The sequence below is a fragment of the Hyperoodon ampullatus genome, assembly GCF_949752795.1.
Source record: "Hyperoodon ampullatus genome assembly, chromosome: 16".
Classification (NCBI taxonomy): domain Eukaryota; kingdom Metazoa; phylum Chordata; class Mammalia; order Artiodactyla; family Ziphiidae; genus Hyperoodon; species Hyperoodon ampullatus.
The window spans coordinates 2,119,717-2,141,937 of NC_136929.1; positions in this window are offsets into that span (position 1 = coordinate 2,119,717).

Here is a 22,221-nt window from a genome sequence, read left to right on the forward strand (position 1 = left end):
TGAGTATTAGGAACTCAAAGAGTGATTTCATAAAGAAAAAAGAGTGTAGTTTATACCAAAATGGAATAAACCCCCTTTTGAGTAACAACAATCTGCATAAATGCTTTAAGAAAGCCTATAATTATGATAAAAATGTTGCTCAAAGTTAAAATTATGAAGCAATCAAGATTTATAAACAGTCTCTCATCGACTTTTAATCATTCTTTCTTTTTTATATACAAACTGTACACAATATATGGTTGCAATATATCATACTATACATTTTATTTTCAGTAATTTAGCTGAGTAAAATATATGTGAGGTGACACTGAGGAACTAGGTTATATATGCACATGATTATGGGTGTATAGCTGCCTACATCTCACACACACACACACACACACACACACACTCACACATACACACACTGAGACAGTTACGCATCTTTTTGGCTAGTATCATACACAGAAAAGATGCATGCTTTTACTGTATCGGAGTATCTTTACAATTTTAATTAACACAGCTCCTTTTGCAATAGTTTGAAAAAGTATGACATGCATATGAGTACTAATTTATTTCTGCCAAAAGAAGCTATTTTAATAACTGGATGATTGAAGCCAAAACTGACCAGATTGACCAATATTTGTCTATATTGGGCAAAAATTGCCTAATGTGAGTGGATAGTCACCACGCAAATTTGGTGACCGTGTGGATGGCTGACCTGCAATATGAGTTTGCAGATACTGTGTTTGGAAGTTTCTCTTCAATGATTTAAAAATGTTTAAGCTTCAATCAAAGCGTGAAATGGAAGGGTAACCTTGACAGCAATAGACATTTGTTAACTGGCGTTTTCTGTCAGGGATCCAAAGACAATTCTGGAAATATTTCCAATAATTGTAAAAGTGATTTTCCTGTAGGCCATCCTTATCTCCTTTGATATTTTTAACACCTAACATCTACTTCATCTTTGTCTTAACACTTAACCTCCAGAAAACTAGCCTGCTGCCTTTAATTCCAGTGTTTTCCCTCGTTTGGTTCTCGCTACAGCTAACTACACCTGTAAGAGTACAAAGAACCAACTCGCAAAATTCAAAAGGGCTTTTTAGGTAGGATTTCATTGTCTGAATGTTTGGAAGGGAAGCATTAACTACGGAAACTTTATCATCTCAATAAATACTGACCTACAGCACATCGGTTCTTCTAAGGCGAACATCCTCAGCTGGGCTTTACATCCTCTAAAAGGTACATTCGTTCTTGCTCTCTTGGAAGACTCAGCCACGACAGATGTGTCAGGACCAGTTAGCTACACTTAACAACACAATTCTGAATCTGATCTTACTCAAAGCATTTCCGTGGTGCTCCATTTCTCTGAAGATACGATCTCATATTGTTAACAAAGCCCCTGCCTGCTTTTCCACATCACCTTGTGTTGCTGTCCCCAGACACCAAGGCCCAGCCCCAGGAGACTTCCATTCCTGCCCTGGGGACCTCCTCTCACAATCTTTCCTTGGTTCTCATATGTTCCTTTATCTCATATTTCTTCCCTCAAACTTTTGTCTGGCCTACCCAGCACCCAAGTCACTTGCTTGAAGATGCTTTCTTTCCTGATCTAAATTAGGGTAGTCTGTTCTATCTTAAACATACAACACCTATCACAACTTGAACCACAAATTTATTTCTATGATTATTTGTTTAAGATCCATTTTCCCCCCATAGACTGTAAACTTCTTGAGGGCAAGGATCATGTCATTTGTTCAACCCTGTATTTCTAATGCCTCCTACATTGTAGACACTCAAGAAATATTTGCTGAATAGGTAAAAATAAACAATAACAGCCGGCTGCCTATGATGGAGAAACCATACTGAATTGTTCTTCAGCCACAAACAACTGTAAAATCTGACAAAATATGAGGCAATTGTCTTGCAGCAGCAGGTAACAGGCATCACAAGGTCAGGATCTCTAACAGCAGGAAGCTCATGAGGTAAGCCCCATGGCCTGGCTCTCTTCCTGGGAACACTTTTCTGGCCATGGTGCAGAGGGTGGGGACCCAAGGACAGCAGGATGGTCTCTCTGAGTTGAGAAAGCAGAAATCAGAGTTCTGGGTACCTGGAGCAGCTGGAATCTTCAGGGTAGAACATCAGAGAAGAGAGAGCCATGCAACAAGAGGGCCCCAGAAGTCCTGTGGGGGCCCCAGGAAAATGTGGCTGAGGCCAGGCTGTCCACACACAAGGTAGGATTAACCAAGGCTTATCAGATAGAAGATGGTAGGGGACTGACAGTGAAACAGTAACCAGAAGCTGAGCAGTGCAGACACTGCCAGGGGGATGGGTCTCATTAATACCAAACCAACACCTGTGGCATCCAGATGAGACACCAGAGGGATGGCCTTAGGGTGAGGATCACATGTTTGGGTACGATTTGCCCTAGTCCAGCCCTAACAAACCTAATGCCAAGCCCTGTAAAGATCCACAGGGGAAGCAAATATATGTTGAAGGTTAAGTCTGGTCAAGTTAGAGGGACTTCAGAAAAACTTTGGACTTCTACACATGCGACAAGAAACCATGGACCCAAGTTCATGGTGGTCATCCAGTGACTGATCTGCTTGCTGTCATGAGTCAATACGGAGAAGAGGAAGGTAACAGAACCCAGTCTCCACAGTGTATTATCTACAATCTATATGTAGATCCACAGTCTATATCTGCAATTATTTTGCCATGAACAACTGCCCCTGGAGTTCTTCTCATGTGGATGGGCAGGGACTGCAAGGTGGCTATGTGCAGATCTCTAATCTTTAGCTCCAACAATCCTTCAGCTCTTGGGGTTGTCTTCTTTGAACCACTTTATATTCCAATCAATTATTATAATCATTCCCTTGAAATACTCTCAGCCTCCTGGCTCCATTCTTTTTTCACTAACTCTACTATGGCCAAACCACAATCTTAGTTAAAGTGAACTCTTCACACTGCATACCTTCAACTGAACAGCTGTATATGGTTGGAGGAAACAGACAGACAAGCAGACAGACAGACAATCACTAGACACATTGGGAAATAGGAAAATGAGATCTACAGTCAAGAGAAAAAGCAGTCAATAGAAACCATCCCGAGATGACCCAGATGGTGCACTCTGCAAAGATTTCATAAACCTGTTCAAAGAACTGAAGGAAAATATGGTATTAATAAGTGAACAGATTGGGAATCTCAGCAAAGATTTGGAAATTCTAAAGAAGAATCAAATGGAAATTATGAACTTAAAAGTATAAGGAACTTATACTGCAAAAGTAACTGCAAAGAAAAATTAATAAAATAGGCTTACAGCAAGTAGGAAATATTAGAAGGAAGAGCAATTAATTTGAAGCCATCAAAAAATGATCCAACCTGAAGAACAGAGAGAGAAAAATTAAAGAAATATCAACAGAGCCTCAGGGACATGTGGACATTATCAAGTGGTCTAATATATATGTAACTGGAGATCAGAAGGGGAAGCAAGCGATATTGAGGCATAAACATTTTTTTGAGGAAATAATGGCCAGATACCTGCCTAATTTGATGAAAAACATGACCTATAGATCCAGGAAGCTCATCAAACTCCCAGAAAGATGAACATAAAAACAATCATATCTAGGCACATTGTAGTTAAACTGCTGAAAACAAAGATAAAGGGAAAATCATGAAATTAGCTGGAGAAAAAGGACACATGTATAGGATTATAAATGTACTCCTCAGGAAATACAATGGGGACCAGAAAATGAAGGAAGGGTACCTTTAAAATGATGAAAGAAAAACCAACAACAACACTACCAACCCACAGTTATTCCATACGAAGCAAAAATATCCTTCAAAAGAAGGTTGAAAGGAGATGCTTTCACATCATTGAATGCTGACAGTATTTACAACCAACAGACCTGCACGATAAAAACTGCTAAAGGACACTCTTTGGAGTGAAAGGACATGAAACCTGGTAGAAACTAGCATCTACAGGAAGAAGTGAAGAGCCACAGACATGTGAAATGTTTTCTTTTTTTCTCATAATTTACTAGAAGATAACTCAGTGTTTAAAAAGTAAGTCTGCAACTTTAGCATTAGTGTAGCATTAACAGCTCCATATGGAGATTGAATCCATATCTTTCGCTTCACTAATTCCAACAAACAATGCTTACTTTCAGATAAAGCAAAAAAGAAAAAGAAAACAAAACAACACAACACAATGTTGGGAGTAATAATGTTTGATTACAAAGTGAACTAAAGTATTGGGAGTTTGTAAATTTTAAGAATATTTTGCCAACAGTGAGTTTTTAATCCAATCCTATCAGATTTCTTGAAGATGAAACACTTCTTACTTTCTAGTCAGAAACTAGGCTGTGTTGAGGAATTACTGTGTTCTTTTAAGATACAATAAGTATTCTACCTGCATTGTGTTGTTAGCTTGATTCTCTACCTGTCTCTTGATCTCCTCAAGAGGGCTTGCTTCATTAAAGACAAGGGACAGGATGCTGAGTGAAGAATCGGGCCCATTTTTACAAACTGAGCTTTGATTGCAACATAAATTGAGTAATCTTTCATACTGCTGCCCAAGGGCATGTGGGATAATTTCTCCTCATGAGAGGTACATGGGGAGACATTAGAGCTGGATCTCTATGCATAATGATAAATAAGGATGCTCTCCTTTTGAGAATAAAAAAAAAAATAGCCAAACACTCATTGAAAGACTCTTTCCCCCTTCCCTCTCTTCCCTTCTCTTCTTGTCTTCACTCCCTCCTTCCTCTCTCTCTCCTCCTCCTTCTCCTTCCTCTTCTTCTTTCTCTCCCTCTCCCCCCTTCCTCCTTCTGTCTGTCTGTCTTTGTCTTTCCTCTGTCTCTCTCTCTCTCATTGGACACTGGCCACGCATTTTTTTTTTCTGTAATAGAGGATGATTTTCTATGTTTAGTTATGAGTCCTCTATTTTAAGTGAATTACACTCTGGAATAAAGAAAGCACACTGTATCACACTGAACTTAGGATTTTGAAAAAGAAAATTTTTCATTGATTAGGATAAATATAGTATTGCCTGTGAGGACATCTAGTCTTCATCTTTCCCTATTTATTTTCTTTGCCACTTGACATAAAAACACAGTTTTGTTTTACTGTCTTTATAAATGTGAAGGTACAACACACACACACACACACACACACACACACACACACACACGGCTATCTCCCTTCTGATGACATGGACACTTACCAAGGTCTTTGAGGCTTCATGGGATGCTCTCTCAAAAACTGTTGAAGCTCTGCATTTCAATAAAAAATCTGAAAAAGTGTGTTTCATATGCCAGTTTGATAGTCGTTTGTAGTGTTATAATATTAAAAGAGCAGTGCTAAGCAAAAAGCCTTATCTAATTTTGTAGACAAATTTACTTATGTTTTAAAATTAGACTATTATTGAACTTTTTTTTTTGGTACAATTACTGGATTTTTCTCACATCTCCTATATGTGATTCAAAAACTACCTTTCTTAACTTTGTATCTTGAAAATGAAATACCCCTTGACCACAGCATGGACATCACCTGGGAGCTTGTTAGAAGTACAGCATCTCAGGTCCCATCCCAGACCTACTGAAGCAGAATCTGCATTTTCAAAGGACCCCTTTAAAAGGAAGTGCCACTTTACAACATTTCAGATTTGCCTATTAGATTGATGTTTACTGGAATAGTTTCATAGAATAAAATACTGTCATGTACTTTTTTTGAGGCCACCTCATGCAATCAATCCCCAAACAGAAGTTAATAAGAATTTTTAATTATTGTTTCTGATACTTTTCTGGAATTTGTTTTAAATTCAGTGTGTTGAACAAAAGATTGTTTTATATTTTAAAATAATGATTAAAAAGTGCATTATAATGTTCCTCTAAGATAATTCAGGAGCTATTTGGGAGTTAGATTATTTCAAATCTTAGTTTAGCATCTAAGTACTTAATTATTTAATATCTAGTTACTTATCACCCCATGCTGCTTCGTACTTGCTAAAATATAAACTATTTTTCATGATTTAAAAAATGTAAACTTGTTTTCCATCTTATATACTTCCTAAAATAAATGTACATTTGTGTTATAACTCCTCCATCATCTAGACACTGAGAGAAGGAAAAGGAGCATTGAAATGAAGTGAATATCCACAAAATGCCATTATGAGTTGGGAAGCAGAGAACTGGGGGTTACAGTTAAAGACTAGGGACAATCAGCCTCTAAATTAATTTTACCTCTCTTCTCTCTGGATTTCTTAAGCCATTATTTACAAGCTGTCAAATTTTATGGTTGAAGTAATTTGTATAAAATATGCAGTGAAAGCATATTTTATCCATTGATTTCTTGGCTGTTCATGGTTGCCACTCATCTCCTGAAGAGCTCTTTTTTTTTTGCTGCACGAAGCATAGATTAAAATATCAGTTTTCAATCCTGACTCAAATGTGGAGACAAAGAAAATGGGTCATGAAGTTAGGAGGGCCTGCGTCTAAATCATACTCTGCCCTTGACTAATTGTGTGTTCTCAGTCAAGTCATCCCATGTCTCTGGGCCACAACTTCTTCATTTAAAACTGTAGATAATAATAACATAACATCAGAGATAGTTGTAGTGACAATAAATGACTTAACACATGCGAAGCTCTATCACTTGGCAAATTTTTGATGGGCTTTGAGAGAAAGTGGTGTTTTTTTGATGGAATTTTTTATAAGTACATCTTTATCTTTACTTGAGTTTCTTATTGAAAGAACTGCCACTTCCAGTAAACAGCAGACTAGATAATTTGCTATAATATTATGATATTATAAAAGCAAATATAATAACTAATATAATTAACTATAGTAACTGTATAATTTGCTATGTCCTACAGAGGATAACCCAACAAGGTGGGAAAAATGTAAAATAAACAAAATCAATTTTTTAAAGCATCAAAGAATTAACAAGATAGCGAGAGATTACTGGACCGAAATCTGAGAGGGGGCTGGAACCCAGAGGCAGACTGGGCAGGAAGGGCCTCTTTGGATCTCATGGGCAATGACTGATCAGAAAGCCAAGGCTGAAACTTGAACCATGCTTCTGGTGGCCTCACAGAGCCGAGGGAAAAAGCTGGACTTCGGGGCTTACCAAACTGGAGACTTTGACAAAGGAACCCCCACTTCGGGCTGGCATCCCTGAGGAACTTCACCGCAGGAGAAAGGACAATGTAGACAGTCTTCCCACAGTTCTGCAGCCCCGTTTCATACCAGCAAGGTGACCAAGAAAACCTCAAGACTTGAACTTGGTTTAAGGTGGTCCCAGACTGCTACCCTCCCCAGTGAGCTACAGAAGCAAATAAAGATCTTCCCTAATGGAAGACAGCATCATCCTAGGCCTCAGACGATTTCCTCAGACGCTTAAAACAGCAACAACAACACTGTGTCCAGCACACAGTCAAAGATAACCAGATACAAGAAGCAACAACACCATGACTGAGAAGGAGCAAAGACAAGAGACAAGAGACACCAAGAACAGAACCACAGTGACTCCAGATACTAAAATTATTAGATGTGGTCTAGATGATAATTATATTCACTGTTTTAAGAGATAAAGCCAAGCTCAAAAAATGGGCAGGGAATTAGAAACTACAAAAAGTGAAAAATAAATTTTTAGGAATTCAGAAGAAAAAAATATAATAACTCAATTAAGAACCCACTGGATAGATTTAAGACAAATGAGAGCTAAAGAGAATCAGTGAACTGGCAGATAGTTTAGAAGTAATCAAAAAATCATCATGAACAAACTACCGATGAAAAACACAGAAGTAAAAGTTCTAAGTCTCTTACCTTTACTTCTGTGTTTTTCATCTGTAGTTTGCTTTCAGTCAGACTGGGCCTTGGGTCAGGGGAATGAGACCCTTACCCCTGGCACAAAATTTAAGAAGGTGCCAAAACTCGTGATCAGGACAAATAATAGCTCCTGACTGGGCTGAGAGAGCCTACAGATTTGGCTTTCCCCAGCAATGCCAGTGGAAGCAGGCATTTCCAGAGTGTTCAGGCAATAATATGGTTCATCAAACGTGAAAACCCACTTAGCTTGGGAATTTTTAAAAATTAACCTTGACGAAAACTTAAGTGATATAACAGCATTAAAAAATTCAGAGGATTAGAGAAAAGAAACACTTAATTCTACCACTCTGAATACCGATCATTTTACATGTTCCTTTCGAACCTTTGCTCACACGCACGTGACTTTACGTGGTTGTAAGAGTGGGACCTGCAGCCATGAACCTATGTGCTCACTCCCACGTGGGGGCTGGGACAGCTCCCTCTTCTCCCCTGGGACAGCTGACGTGGGACAGTATATCCATGTCCAGGGGCTGTTGGGACAAAGTACCACACACTGGGTGGCTTAGAACAACAGAAATGTACTCTCTCACTGTCCTGGAGGCCAGAAGTCTGAAGCCAAGGTGCCAACAGGGCCTTGCCCCTCGGAGGCTCTGGGTGGACTCCTTCCTGCCTCTTCCAGCTTCCGGGCAGCTGGCAGTTCTGGGCGTTTCTGGGCATGCCGCTGCATCAGCCCAGTCTCTGTCTCCTCTGTTACGTGGTCTTCTCGCCTCTGTGTCTGTCTTCGCCTCTTGTCCTCTCGGTAGAAGGACACCAGTCATGTTGGATTAGGGTCCTTCCTGCTCCAGTATGACCTCATCTAATTATACCTCCAAAGGCTGTTTCCAAATAAGGTCACACGCTCAGGTCCTGGGGGTTAGACTTCAACACGTCCTTTGTGGGACACGATTCAATCCATAACAGAGGCTCAACCAGCAAAGGCAGCAAGACCGAGTCAGGGAGGTGGCGACACTGGTGTGACAGGCCACGGGGACAGGGCCTTCCTCTCCAGCTCTCCTTTACAAATGTCACCTGTGACCTCTTAGGAAGCCCTTCTCTATTCACCTAACAAAGCTCCTTGTTGGGCTGGAGAATTTTTCACTGTTAAGCTGGACTCTAGTGGCTCAGCTTGTCAAGAAATAAAAAAGTGTGCTGACTTCATCTATTTTTTGTCCGATCCTATTGTTTTTCAGACAGAAAGTATATCCCCGCCCCCGGCATCAGCCTAAATTAACCCTGCATGTTGTGTTAATAGTTCTAAGGACCCAGCGGGACTTTGGCAGGGGTTTGACACATACTCAGTTGAATCTCATGCATGCATCTTTCTGAGGATGCTCCTGGGCAAATCAGTAGTTGCAGTGGTCGTAAAAAGACAACGATTTGGTCCTTCTTAAAAGGTTAAAGGTATTAACATAGCAAAAGATTGAACGTCTTTCCAAGGAATAGTTGTGCATTTTAGTCAAAGTATGCTCTATGTTTCCATGCATCTCTACAGTTTGTTTGAGATTTACATTTTCTTTTGCAGAAGTGAGCACTTGTCAATTACCCACTGAGGGGGTGCTGTGATAGAGAGGTTTTTTTCTCAATAATCGCCCGAATAAAACCACTTATGCAAAATGCCATTTCTGATGCATGTGTACAAAGCAGGCAGCACGCTTGGAAAGGAGCTCCAGGGTCAGCGTCTCTGCCCGATGGGATTAGGTTTGCGTTTGGATAGTTTCAGTCCATATCAAAGTTATTTCGGTGCAGTAGATGAAGTCTCTTTCCAGGGAGCATAAAGCCATTGAAATACATGAAATAAACCAACTTCCTGGGAGACCACCTGGGGATGAGGGATCCAAGGCTAGGAAGTGCCCTATGCCGGGTTCCTGGAGCAGCTCTGAGGGACCCGGGGTCTTCATTTCTCACTGTCCCAGTGCTGCATGGGCCAAAGAGTGATCTTGTAGGTATGGCACATTCTTTCCCTAAAATGAAATCTGAATTAAGGTCCTTGCTAGTTTGAAGTCATTCTGGAAAGAGAGCTGTGATGGCCACAAGCATATCGCTTCGGAGTTTTAGGACCCTATTGTCTCAAGCAAAGCTTTTAATAGATATTATTATTACTCAATAATCATTCAGTAGATATTACTAAAGGCCCTCGATGAGCTGGGTGCTGAGTACATTCAGACCACGGCCAATGGCAAAAAGATGGAATGGAATGAACTGCTACTACACGGGCCAACATGAATGAATCTCTCAAACATCATTTTGACCCAAATAAGCCAAAATCAAAAGAATTCATGCTGTGCATCCACTTGTAGAAACCTGAAAAGCAGGCAAGCCAGCCCATGATGTCTGGAGTTAGGATGCGGGCAGGGGTGGTGACTGGATGTCTCTGGTTCCAAGTCTGGGGGCTGGTTACAGGCTGTAGGCGATTCACCTTGTGGCAGTTCATCGGGCTTCAACCTGAGAGCTGGGCACCTATCCATATGCGCCTTAGACGTCAATCAAAGCTGCTTATAAAATGGTGGCGGGTGTTGAAACAGTGACGTGACCGTCACAGTGCAGATATAAGGGCTTCTCATGCCGCGCAGGACAGATTCGATGGCAGGAAACAGTGAGGGGCTCCTGCACTTGAGCCAGTGATGGGGTCTGGGGAGGTGACAGCTGGGAGGGAGAGGACACATATAGGTCAAAGTGCCCTTGGGATGAGAGATGCCATGACCTGCTGAGGGACCACGTGTGGGCGGGAAGGGAGTGACATCCCTGCCAGGAGGAGAACTGCAGGCGGAAATGATTTATTTCTCCATCGTTTTACACGCAGAGTCCTGTAGACAACTCAACCCAAATAACACCACACTCATCATCGTGGAGACCGAGGCCAGGAGATTCAGGGGAGCAGCTGGTAACTTTATTCAGCATTTCCCCCCCGCGTGTCCTCAAATCCACACTGGGTCGCTTATCTCAGCGTGGGCACCAAGCCCGCTGAGGGTGCATCAGCTCTGCATTGTGGTGCCAGAGACGTGGGGCCACGAGGCAACTGGTGCCAGGACACAGGCTCACGTTCAAAACTCATGGTCCAGCGGCGACCGTGGAACAGGAGGAGGCCCAGCAACCTGCGTGACTTCAAGTCTGCAAATCCCTTTCCAAGATGTGAGAGCCAGGGAACAGCAGGTTCATTCCCACACGTTTCGAGGTAAAGAAATACAGAAGGGAAACAACACCCCCCCAAAATCCCTCTGGCAGCTCGGTTCCCCCACCGGCACTCGTGATTACAGGGCACGGAAATAAACCCTGCTTATTACGTCTGGGCACCCGCGGGGCAGCCTTGGGATGACTGAAGGTACTTTCCAGACGTCGATGCTCAGATTCATCCTACGTAGCTTTATTTCTGTTTTCTTTCTGTGCTGATGGCAACGTCCTGTGTCTGACTGTCCACCACTGTGACCACCAGCCCCTGTGGCTACTTAGCCCTCGACCTGTGGGGGAGCCACTGAGCTCCTGAAGCTTTCATTTCCTTCAACTTATTTAAAGACCCACGTAGAGCTGCCGCGGTGACCTCTGCAGGTGCAGATACACCAAGGCCGGCGTGCGTTCCCATATTTGTGACGGCGCTCCCTAGCAGGGAGAAGATGTATTTGATATTTCCTCCAAAGCCATGCTTGAGACACCTGTAGTGATCATTATTCTCATGAAGGAAATGCTTGCGTTTGTAGCATTGTTCCTATTTTACCAAAGAAACAAGAGATTGGCTGAAGATCTGGGAGAATTAATGGATTTATTTTTCTCAGCTGAGGGTTATTGGAGAGAAAGCAGCTCGGGTTTTCATTGATTCAACACATATTTATCGAGAGCTGCTCACCAGTCAGTAATCTGGGTTCTGGAGGTGTAGCTGGGGAAACAGACAAGAAACTAACAGATAAGAGGATTACATGCCGATGCTAAGTGGTGGTCCACGCTTTGGGGAAAATAAAGCAGAGTTAAGGGGAGAAGGATTCTAGGTTGGTCAGGGCAGGTCTCGGGGATAAGATGACACTCGAGCAGAACTTTCTGGAAGAGCGAGCATCGTGAACAGAAGCCGCGATGGGAGAGAGCTTGGGGTAGTCAGGGAGTCACAGGAGCCAGTTTCCTGGAGCAGAAAGAGTGGGGAGAGCGGTCAGGTCTGCGGGAGCTTCTGCTCGAATCTCGAGCGAGTTGGGAGGCGGTTGGAGGATCCTGAGCAGGAGAGTGTAGACTCTGTCCTCCCGAGGCCGGGGACACACAGTGACCGCCAGGGCAGCACCTGGGGAACATCCACAAGAGTGTGCGCAGCGGGCTCTCAGCAAGGACCCTCGGACCCTAGCGTGTCGGCCAGAGGACTGTGCCCACGGTGCCTGGCTGACCAGGCGGGTTCCTTAGCTTCTTGGCTTTGGTTTTCTCATCTGAATAAATGGACGATCTCCTTGTTGTGAGTGTCACACGGGCTCTGATGCGCATCAGTAAACAGCACCCTTTTGTTGTTGTTTTAGCAGAACAAGCCTGTTCTCCAAGAATAAATGCAAAGATTAGATGATGTTTGGTGACAATGATCTGGCAGTCACTAGATCCTGGGCCTCGGGAAGCTCTCTGTCTGGTTCTCAGGGTTTTTTTTGTTTTAATTTATTTATTTTTGGCTGCGTTGGGTCTTTGTTTCTGTGCGCAGACTTTCTCTAGTTGTGGCGAGCGGGGGCCACTCTTCGTTGCGGTGCGCGGACTTCTCATTGCAGTGGCTTCTCTTGTTGTGGAGCACGGGCTCTAGGGCACGCAGGCTTCAGTAGTTGTGGTGCATGGGATCAGAAGGTGTGGCTCGCAGGCTGTAGAGCGCAGGCTTAGCGGTTGTGGCGCACGGGCTCAGTTGCTCCGCGGCATGTGGGCTCTTCCCGGACCAGGGCTCGCACCTGTGTCCCCCGCATTGGCAGGCGGACTCCCAACCACTGCGCCACCAGGGAACTCCCTGGTTCTCCGGTTTTTGTCAGTGGCATAAATATTTGGGCAAGACCTGAAGAGCTGTGAGGTCTGCTTCAGACACGCTGTGCCCCAGAGGGAGGGGCCCGGGGCAGTGGGCTCAGAGCAGGGGGGAGGCCGCCTCGGGGCCCTGCAGACAAGGAGGACCCTCTGGAGGCGAGGGAGATGGGGGCGGGCTGGACAGATGGGACCTGCATGCGAAGCCCAAGGACTAGGGTGTTGGGAGGGGAACTGAGGCGTCCACCAGGCTGAGAAGGACTGGCTCCTGGCTCTGGGTGGGCGGCTGGCAGAGGGCTCTTCCCCCCGTGCGGGCAGGGCTTTCCACCAAGATGCAGACGCCGAACATAGAGACAAACACAGGCTGCTTCAACACTGATCTGCTCCCCAGGACCTGACGGGGAGAAAAGTGCTGCGTCCTAATCAAAGCGGGATCGGTCACTGCCTCCTGCCCTTCCAGGCAGTTTCCCCGAGGGCCTGTGGTTCCCAGGAAACTGGGTCTCCTTCCACAGGAGAAGGACAGTTCCACGGCGGGGCCGGGGGCCACAGTGGCCTTGCAGACCCAAGGGCCTGTCCTGTGGTAGTGGCCTGTCCTGGACACCCGGCCACACGTGGTCCTGCTTTATCACCAGTGACCAGACCGCCAGAGACCAGCCTCCAAATAACTCACCAAGACCTGAAAATACACACGGCTGAAAACTCACTGCTTAGATTTCAAGGACTCTCATAAGGCCTGGGCTAAGACAGCTCCTGCCAGGTGCACTCAGATTTCTGCCCAAGGCCAACGGACTTCTTTAGATGGCAGGTAGAGACCAAAAAGTGAAAAAAGAAAAAGTGAGTATTTGCTCAGAGCCTCAGGCCCCATGGGGAGATGGTCCAGGGGAGCACCTTGAAGTCAACTGGAGGAATGGATGAGCTTGGGTTTGGATTTTGGGGGAACAATGAAACTCCGACTGCAGTGAGGGATCAGGTTGTGTGCCAGAGGCTGTGTCCAACCAGAATACTAACCTGTGACACCAAATTCTGTCGCTGGTAGGAGTGTGAGATTCCCACGGACTCTGGCGAGAGCAGGCGTCAGACAGGGCAGCAGGAAACCCTCCGGGCAGGCAGCACCGAACTGCACAAGCTGGCCTCTCTCCACTTGGGGTCAGAACCTCAGAAACGACTCCTGGTTTCGCTTTTTGTTTTGATGGGTCACGGGGAGCAGTCCAGAGAGGAGAATGCAGCAGGGTGGGTGGAAGAGAGAGGGCAGGGTCTGGCTGACACACTAAACAACCGTGGAGTGAGGGAGCCTCCCTGACGGTCCAGTGGTTACGACTCCGCATTCCCAGTGCAGACGGCATGGCTTCGATCCGCGGCTGGGGAACTAGATCCTGCATGCGGGCGGCCCCCACCACCCCAAAACCCAAAAAACTCAAAAAACCGTGCGGTGAGAGGGAGGCCGCTTGTGGTCCAGCGCTGTCTGGAGGGGCGGATGCTGGACCCTTTGTGGGGATCCTGGTGCTGCCACAACTGGAATTTGAATCCGTAGGATGTAAGGCCTGTTTATTCACTAATGTTGCTGAAGAATCCAGATGGAGCGTCAGGAAGAACCAAGTCCCTTGTTCTTTGGGACATTCCAGGTCGAGCTACACGAAGACTCTGCTCATCAGGCAGAGGGTCGGACACGGTGGGCCATGGCCCTCCCCACGCAGCCTCCTCTCCTCCTCTCCTGGGGAGGCGGGCGGCTCACCCCTCCTGACCTCTTTGCAGTTGGGACTCTGAATGTCGATCACATTTCCCATCGAGGGGCTCTGACTGGCAGATGGCGGAAGGAACCCATCTTCTTGCTGCTGGACCACTTCCTGCTTCCTAGAAAGCTGCACGGGCGGGACGCCCCCAGCCGGGCTGCTGTGTCCACGCGCTCGTCTGTGGAGTGGGTTTGTGATGGAGGCCACGCGGGAACATCCAGCCTGAGGTTGTCACCGGCTTTGCGGGTTGAGAGGCCTTGGTGCGGCCCTGAGGTCAGGCAGCTTCCCCATCCTGGCAGAGTCCTTGACCCTGGGGTTCTGGGGGCACCTGATCCCCCATTTTCATGACTGTGACGAAGGCTGCTGGGAGGCCACCTCTCCAGGGTCCACGGGTCCTGCCTGGAGGTCCAGCCTGGAGCCCTTCTACCAGCCCTGTGCCTGAAGCCTCTCAGCTCTCTTATGGGGCCCAGAACGGTTTCTGTTTCTTTCGCTAAACCATCTCTGATAAATCTCATCGCCCCCTGGGAAGGTTAGGTTTGTTGTTGTTTGTTCACCGATTCATTTGCTCTTCTATTTGATAGATACGGAACAGTGAACATCCGTGACTTGCAGGCACTTTCCTAAGCTCTGAAGATGTAAAGATAAATAAGACTCGATCTTTAAGGAGATGACAGTCTAGGGATAGACAGACAGGGCACTATAATAAAACCGATCGTGGGCAAAGAGGGGAGCAAGGCTCCTACGAGAGTGAGGGTGGAGGGTGGGCTGCAGGGAGGTGCCGGGAACTATCCCAGGAGAAAAATAGAAAACGAGCTCCTGACCTCAATGAGCTTAGAAGCTGAAAAGAATCAAAGTACAGCCCATCCCAGACACAAGGACATTTACAAAGCGGCACAAAGGTAAGTGAGAGCAGTACCGATGGGGGAACCGCAGGAGGGCGAGGAAGTTTCCGAAGGCTCCGTGGAGAAGGTAACGTTTGCTGGAGCATCCAGGGGAAGAAGGTGGGGATGGCGGTGAGGAAAAAGGAAGCTGCGGTGGCCGTTACGTCATCCCGGGCAGTCAAGGCGCCTTTTTATCAGCTCCTTGTCATGGGGTCACGGCTGCACCGCCAGAGCCCCACTCCGTCCAGCTGCCGGGATCCTGCGCCCATGAGGATCTCTCCTTCTGCTTAATTCGATGACGGTGCAAGTGTCCAGATTCGGATCCCAGGAGAGGCAGCTGAGCAGCCTCTGAGGTTCTTCCCACACGTGGCCCCTCATCTCTGGCTTCCTCTGACCCAAATTCACACTGTCCCTCGACCCTCAGAACAAGCCCACATACCTTCCTGGACCAGCCCCATGCGTCCACCCCTCCCTCCCTGCATCTCCGCGGTAGCCCCAGCACAGAACACTCAGCTCCGCACTGACTGCTGCGTGTTTTCACTGTCCCGTGTGTCCTGACCCTGCAAGGACAGGGGTCTCTCCACCATGCTTTCATAAAAATCCAGCCTGGCTTGTGATGCCCACGCATGTGGGGATGGACCAGGTGCAGCAATGACTCAGCCACTCGGCCACCAGTCACTCCATGGACATTTACTGAGGACCCACCACCACGGGCAAAGTGAGCAAGGTGAGAGTCACCCAGGAAATAGCTGCATGAAGCTGAATGAGAAATTCCCTCCCCGCGAGAAGGGGCGGCCTGGCGCAGTCAGCAGAGAGTAAACGAGGAAATTCCAGGGGCCTGGGGTGCAGGGGTGGCACCGAGTGCCATGAGACACGGACGGGGCATCTAGCGTGGAAGGCGGGGGCAGGAGCTCAGGTGAGGGAAGCTGGTGCAGGTGACCATGCGACCTTCATCCCAGGGATGCGCACAGCAGGGGATGACCACCGCAGGGAACAGGCGCGGGGTTAGGTCACCAGCTCTGCATGTTCGGAAGCAGACGAGTGACTCACGTTGGGAACCTAGTCCTGCAGCAGGAAGGGCCCCCCTCCACGGGTGGGCAGCGGGGAAGCGGGAGGAGAGGCAGGGAGGCCAGGGAAGAGCGGAGGCCCGGCTGCCTCCCTCCTTCGGTCTCCGGGACCGGGGTCCTCCTGCGGGGACATGCTCATTTCCTGCCCTGCCTCCCGGGGAGGGGGGTGGCGTGCACCCACCCAGAACAGCCCTGCCCGGAGCCAGGAGCCAGGCCTGTGGACGAGGGGTAAGATGGCAGCAGGCCGGCCTGCCTGGGGGGAGGGTAAGCTGCCCTGGGGTCGGGGAGGGGCTGCTTTAGGTGGAGGGCGCTGACATCACCGGTTCACCTGGGACCTTCCGTCTTTCTCAGACGGGATGATGCTCTTTGTCACACACCACTGAGGTTAGAATTGGCAGCATCTCACAAGGTCTTTAATGGTGCACCACGTTAAGGACCAACTTGCCCCACCACCCCGTCTCCTCTTCCTCCCCTGGCTCTCCGTCCTCGGGTGGGGACACGAGAGGTTCCTGCTCACCTCCATCCCTTTGCCACCTGCCCCGGCCTGGGGGAGGGGGCAGTGTCCTGCGCACACAGAGGGGACGTGGAGGCCGCCGTCGCCCCTCCCCCGCTCCTGTCCCCTCTGCCCAGGTGAGGGCCGAGGGACCTGCCTCCCAGGTGTGAACCAGCAGGTGTCGGAGTCCGGGAACCTGTCGGCGCCTTTTCAAGGACGTTTGAGCCCTTGTGGCTGTGCAGGACGCGTGGGGCGCTGCGGCCGCACACCCACACCCCTGGCTCTCCTCGCATCTGTGGCTCCTGGGCGAGTTACTGGCCCGCGCTGGAGGGTCCTGGCGGGGGAGGGGGGAGCCGAGCTCCTGGAAGGGGCCGAGGGGCAGCCCGGGAGGCAGCGGAAAGACGCACTCGGGTTTGTTGGCAGAACCGCCGCCGTGGAATGAAGCTTTCGAATACGAGGGGCGGTGTTTTTCGGTCCGCCCCGCCCTCGGATTTTACACCCACAATGCACTTCGGGGCAGAAGCCGTCTTTCTCTGCAGCAGCTTCTGTACTTTGTTAGCTCATATTTTCCCGCTAAACTGTTTTCTCTCTTCAAAAAAGCAACGAGACTCTTCTCATTTATCTGGCAAAGTCGCATCAAAGGAGCATGTTTCTTCGTGGGTTTTGAGGGAATTCAGCTGGATGTCCTCTTGCTTCCGTGACAGCTGCCTGGGCCCTGCTGCCTTTGCACAGGGGAGGTCCGCCCCATGCTGGGCACCCTTCACAGTAAAGTTTGAAAGGTGGTTGACCAGGACCTTTTTGGCACAGAAATGAAGTGATTCTTGTGGCTGGAGAGACTGCGTCATCTGTGAGCTGAGAGGCGCCCCGAGGCTACACTCACCGAGGACTTTAGGGAAGCAGGGATGGGAGGAAAGAGGGTAGATTAAAACCCTCTTATTCTACCCAGAATTCCAGTCCTCCTTGGGGGGGGGGGGAACCAACATGGTGATGGTCCCCGCAGACCATTGTCTACATGCCAAGCATCTTACATGGATTTTCTTTGTGCCCCAACTTTGGAAAATGGTCAGACTTGCAGAGAAGCTGAAAGAGTAACAGCATAAGCACTTTATATTCACCGACGGTTCACATTTCCACGTCTGCCTCTGTGTGTGTGTGTGTGCACAGTTCTGTCTTGTTCTCATTTGTCACTAAATCCCTGGGCAGCGAATTGCAGACTCGCGGTCGCCCACCCAGCTCTCCACATTGATCAGGAAGGAGGACATCCTCCTGCGAAATGCCAACACTGTGACCAACCCAAGCAACGCACCCTTGACTCAGTGTCCACACCTAGTCACACAGCTCATACACAATGTCCCCAACTGTCCCCAAACAAGATCACACATTACATGAACTTGCCCTGGTACCTCTGTTTCCTTTTACTTTGAGCTGTTCCCCCATCTGTTTGATTTCCTTTTTCTTTTTTCTTTTGGCTTTCATGATACTGTCATTTTTGAAGAGTTCAGATGAGTTGTCTTGTTTATACACTTGAAAATCAATATCCATCATAGATACAAACAAATTAGAGAATAAATGGAAGAAAGACCCTCGTTTGTCATCACAAAGGAACAGTGGCAGCAGCAGTCACGACAACAACAAAAAGTAGAAACAAACTCAAGAAGCAAGAGTACTGGCCATGAGGGAAGCTTTAAGACAGAGTTGAAGAACAGAAAGACCCAGTTGGTTGAATGAAAAGTCTCAACACCTCAATGCTCGTTAAGCCAAACAAGTTAATTTCAAAGTACATAAGAAAAAATAAGTAACAGTTGGGAAATAATGAAAAGAAGAGCGATGAAGGGGCCCCAGCCCAGCAGGATAGGAACGGAGGCCTCAGAGTTAAGCAGCATGAAGATGAGGCTGGGAGAGCCAGACATGCAGGTGGCACAGAGACCAGGGTGCAGAGACGGCAACTCAGATGTGAAGAAAGTGACGGCTCACGTCCAGGAGAAGGTGTGTTTTCCAGTAAACAGTGTTGGGGGAACTGCAGAACCAACTGTAAAAACGCATTTGGGTTCACATATCATACCATTCACTGGAAGAGACTCCAAATGGACCAAAAAATTAAATGTAAACAAAAGAAACCATGCAAATACTAGAATAAATCGTGGGCAAGGTTCTTTGTAGCCTGGGTTGGGAAGAATGAATTAAGGCTCATAAATTCAACAGTAGTTAAGAGAAATGCAACTTATATCACAAATGACCACTTTTCCTACTATGTAAAGTATTACAAATCGTTAAGAAAAAGACCACAGACCTGGAAGAAAAATGGGCAAAGGAAACGAACAAGTTGGGCCACAGAACAGGGAAACAAATGGCCCCTAAGTGATGAGAAGATGCTCAGCTACTGAAATGCTGTATTCCACTAACGAGCACGACAAACATCCAGAATTTGGCAGGCGCTGTGGGCTGGGAGACCCGCACACACACTGTTGGGGAGGGCAGGTGAGGGTGAGTCAGCAGCACCAGTGAACGTTTCAGATGTCGTCCTGCCTCTGGGAATTTACCCTAAAGATATACTTCCCTGTGTGTAAAATGTAGGCAAAGGGTTATTCATTGCAGCACCGTGCAGATTAGCCAATGACTGGAAACTAAGTGTTCATCAGTAAGAGATGGATTGAAGATTATAAATAAAATACGGAGCTGTAACGGTGAACGAGGACCCTCTCTGCTAGGACCAGGGAGGTGTCTGCAGTCCTGCTCCAGCCGGGGTGCGCGGTGCCTCTGAGGGGCACGGCAGTGAAGGCAAAAGGGTAAGAAGGACCCTTCAGCGTGAGAGGTCACGTGGGTGCGTCCTGTGCAGAGATTCAGAGCTGCGCCCCTACAATCAGGTGACCTGAGGCCTACGCGTGGTTCACCTCAATAAAAAAAACAGAAAATCATCTTCCCACTCATGCTCTCTATCCAGGCAGAGCCCTCTCCCCTTCTCGTTTATTATCTTAACATTTTGCTTTGAAATAATGACTGATCCACAGAAAGCTGCAAAGACGTGTATAGGTCGGTCCCTTGCATAACTTCCACACAGTAGCAATTCCAGGAGGTTGACAGTGATCAGATCCATGGAGTTCTCAGTTTTCTCCTGTTCTGCACATCCGCGTGCATACGTGTGTGTGTGTGTGTACGCGCGCACGCAGCTCTATGCATTATCCTGTGTGCAGCTTCCTGTAAGCGCCACCACATCGAGATCCGAGATCCGTAACGTGGTCTCTCAGGATCGCCCCCTCCCACGCCGACCCCTCCCCACTTCCCTGATCCTGGAAACAGGCATCTTCTCTCCAGCGCTACGATTTGGTCACCTCAGGAATGTTCTGTAAGTGGAACACCCTGCATCTGACCTTTCTTCTTCAGCCTAATTCCCTGGAGGAGCATCCAGTTGACTCCTTTCTACCGGGGGCAGTGCTCCAGGGCTCGGGGACTGGCTTGTTTCACCGTCTCCCACAGGGGCACCTTTGGACAGCCTCTGGCTTCAGTGATGGTGAATCAGCAGCCACCAACGTGTGTGCACAGACTCTGCGTGACGTAGGGATGAACGCCCGAGGGTGGGTGCACTGGCTGGGTGGTGTGGTGAGTCCGTTTCTATTGTGTTCGAGCCACTGTACATACCGGGGTCTGTTTGGTGTAAGTGCTGTAAACTTTTTGCTCCCATTTACACGGCACGGGAGTTCGCAGAATCTGAGGATGTGCACAGGCAGCCATGGTGCTTTGTGAGCACTGCTCTTTCCAGGCTCAACGGCGAGCTGGCTGTGAGTGAGCCCCATGGGTGCTGAGTCCAGAGAGAGGACCCCTTCGCGTACTGACCTAGGTGTGCCTAGGCGTGGGACACTCAGGACCTGCTGGTACCAAGCAGGTGTCAGAGGGCTGCCTCTCCCATGTTGTCAGCGACCAAGGGAAGTGGGTCTCTTGACTACGTTGCTTGCAAGAAGCTTGTTGCGTGACGACCTCTGTAAAGACCCTATTTCCAAATATAGTTACATCCTGAGGTCCTGGGAGTTGGGACTTCAACACAGGAATTTGGGGGCCACGATTCAACCCATATTGCCTTGGCCTCCTCTTCCCAGCACAAGAAGGATGTCTGCTGGTTGTCAAGCCAGGCTCTCCTGTGCCGGCCCCTCATGCCTGATGTGAAGGTGGTAATGTCTCTGAGCTGCATCCCTGCTTCACCACAGACCCTGTGTGCACCCACCATACAGGGGAGCATTTTTCTTTAATGAGGCCGGTGAGCTAGTTACCTCTGGACAGGGCCTTTCTTTTCCAAATCAATAAGCATTTCTTAAATACTTTTAAGTGACTAGGATCACTGTTGAGAAGCTACATGATACAGAAAAGTAGGAAAGGACAAAACCACTTTCATCCTACTACTTAAAGCTGATTACTGCAAACACATAAATTATTTTCTTCCATTATGTACACTGGATTGTATTTTCTTTCTACAGTTATAATCATACTTTGAGTTATATATTTTTTAAAACTATGGAATTCATATCAGCAGAATTAGTTGTGAATTAACCCCACTTTTTAGGCCTATAGAAAGACCTGGATCACATCAAGTGCCCAATGAATATAAACTACACAGTTTCCATCTACTTACGTGCAAAATACCTTAGAAACTAGGTTTTTATTTTCACCAACGACACTGACTCAGCCTCCACATTTGCTTCCCTCTTGGGATCACCTGTTCTCAGATTTCCTTTCTCAACTGTGCAAATTAACATCCTCCACATGCCCAAAGGTCATGTTTAACAATGTTCACATCTTACAGAAGATATTCACCAAAGTTTACTTTTTACTTCTGATTTGCTTCAGTAACATTGCCTTCCACTGAAGGATCCCACTGAATCCTTCCCATCGTCTCCCCACCAGCAGAGGTGCCCACATGGGACCCCGTCATGATAAACTCTGCCGGTGGTGCATTACCTCTGTTTTACAGATGAGAACACCAAGGCTCAGGAGGCATCAAGGACCTGCTGAGGCCACACAGTTAGGGCAGCATGGTGCTGGCGCTTGAACACCCACCCAAGACACTGCAAAGCCAAGTCTCCTCCTGTTGTCCATGCCACCGCTGCCCCAGATAAGCGGGGCCCTGCTTGCCTCTCTGAACACACAGTGAGAGAGGAGAGCAATGCTAAACCATTTTGCATTTCGTGCCAAACGCTGGGTCACCAGGGAGGAGGTCTGGACCTTCACACGCAGCCCTGTCTGCATCCTGATGCTCTGCGC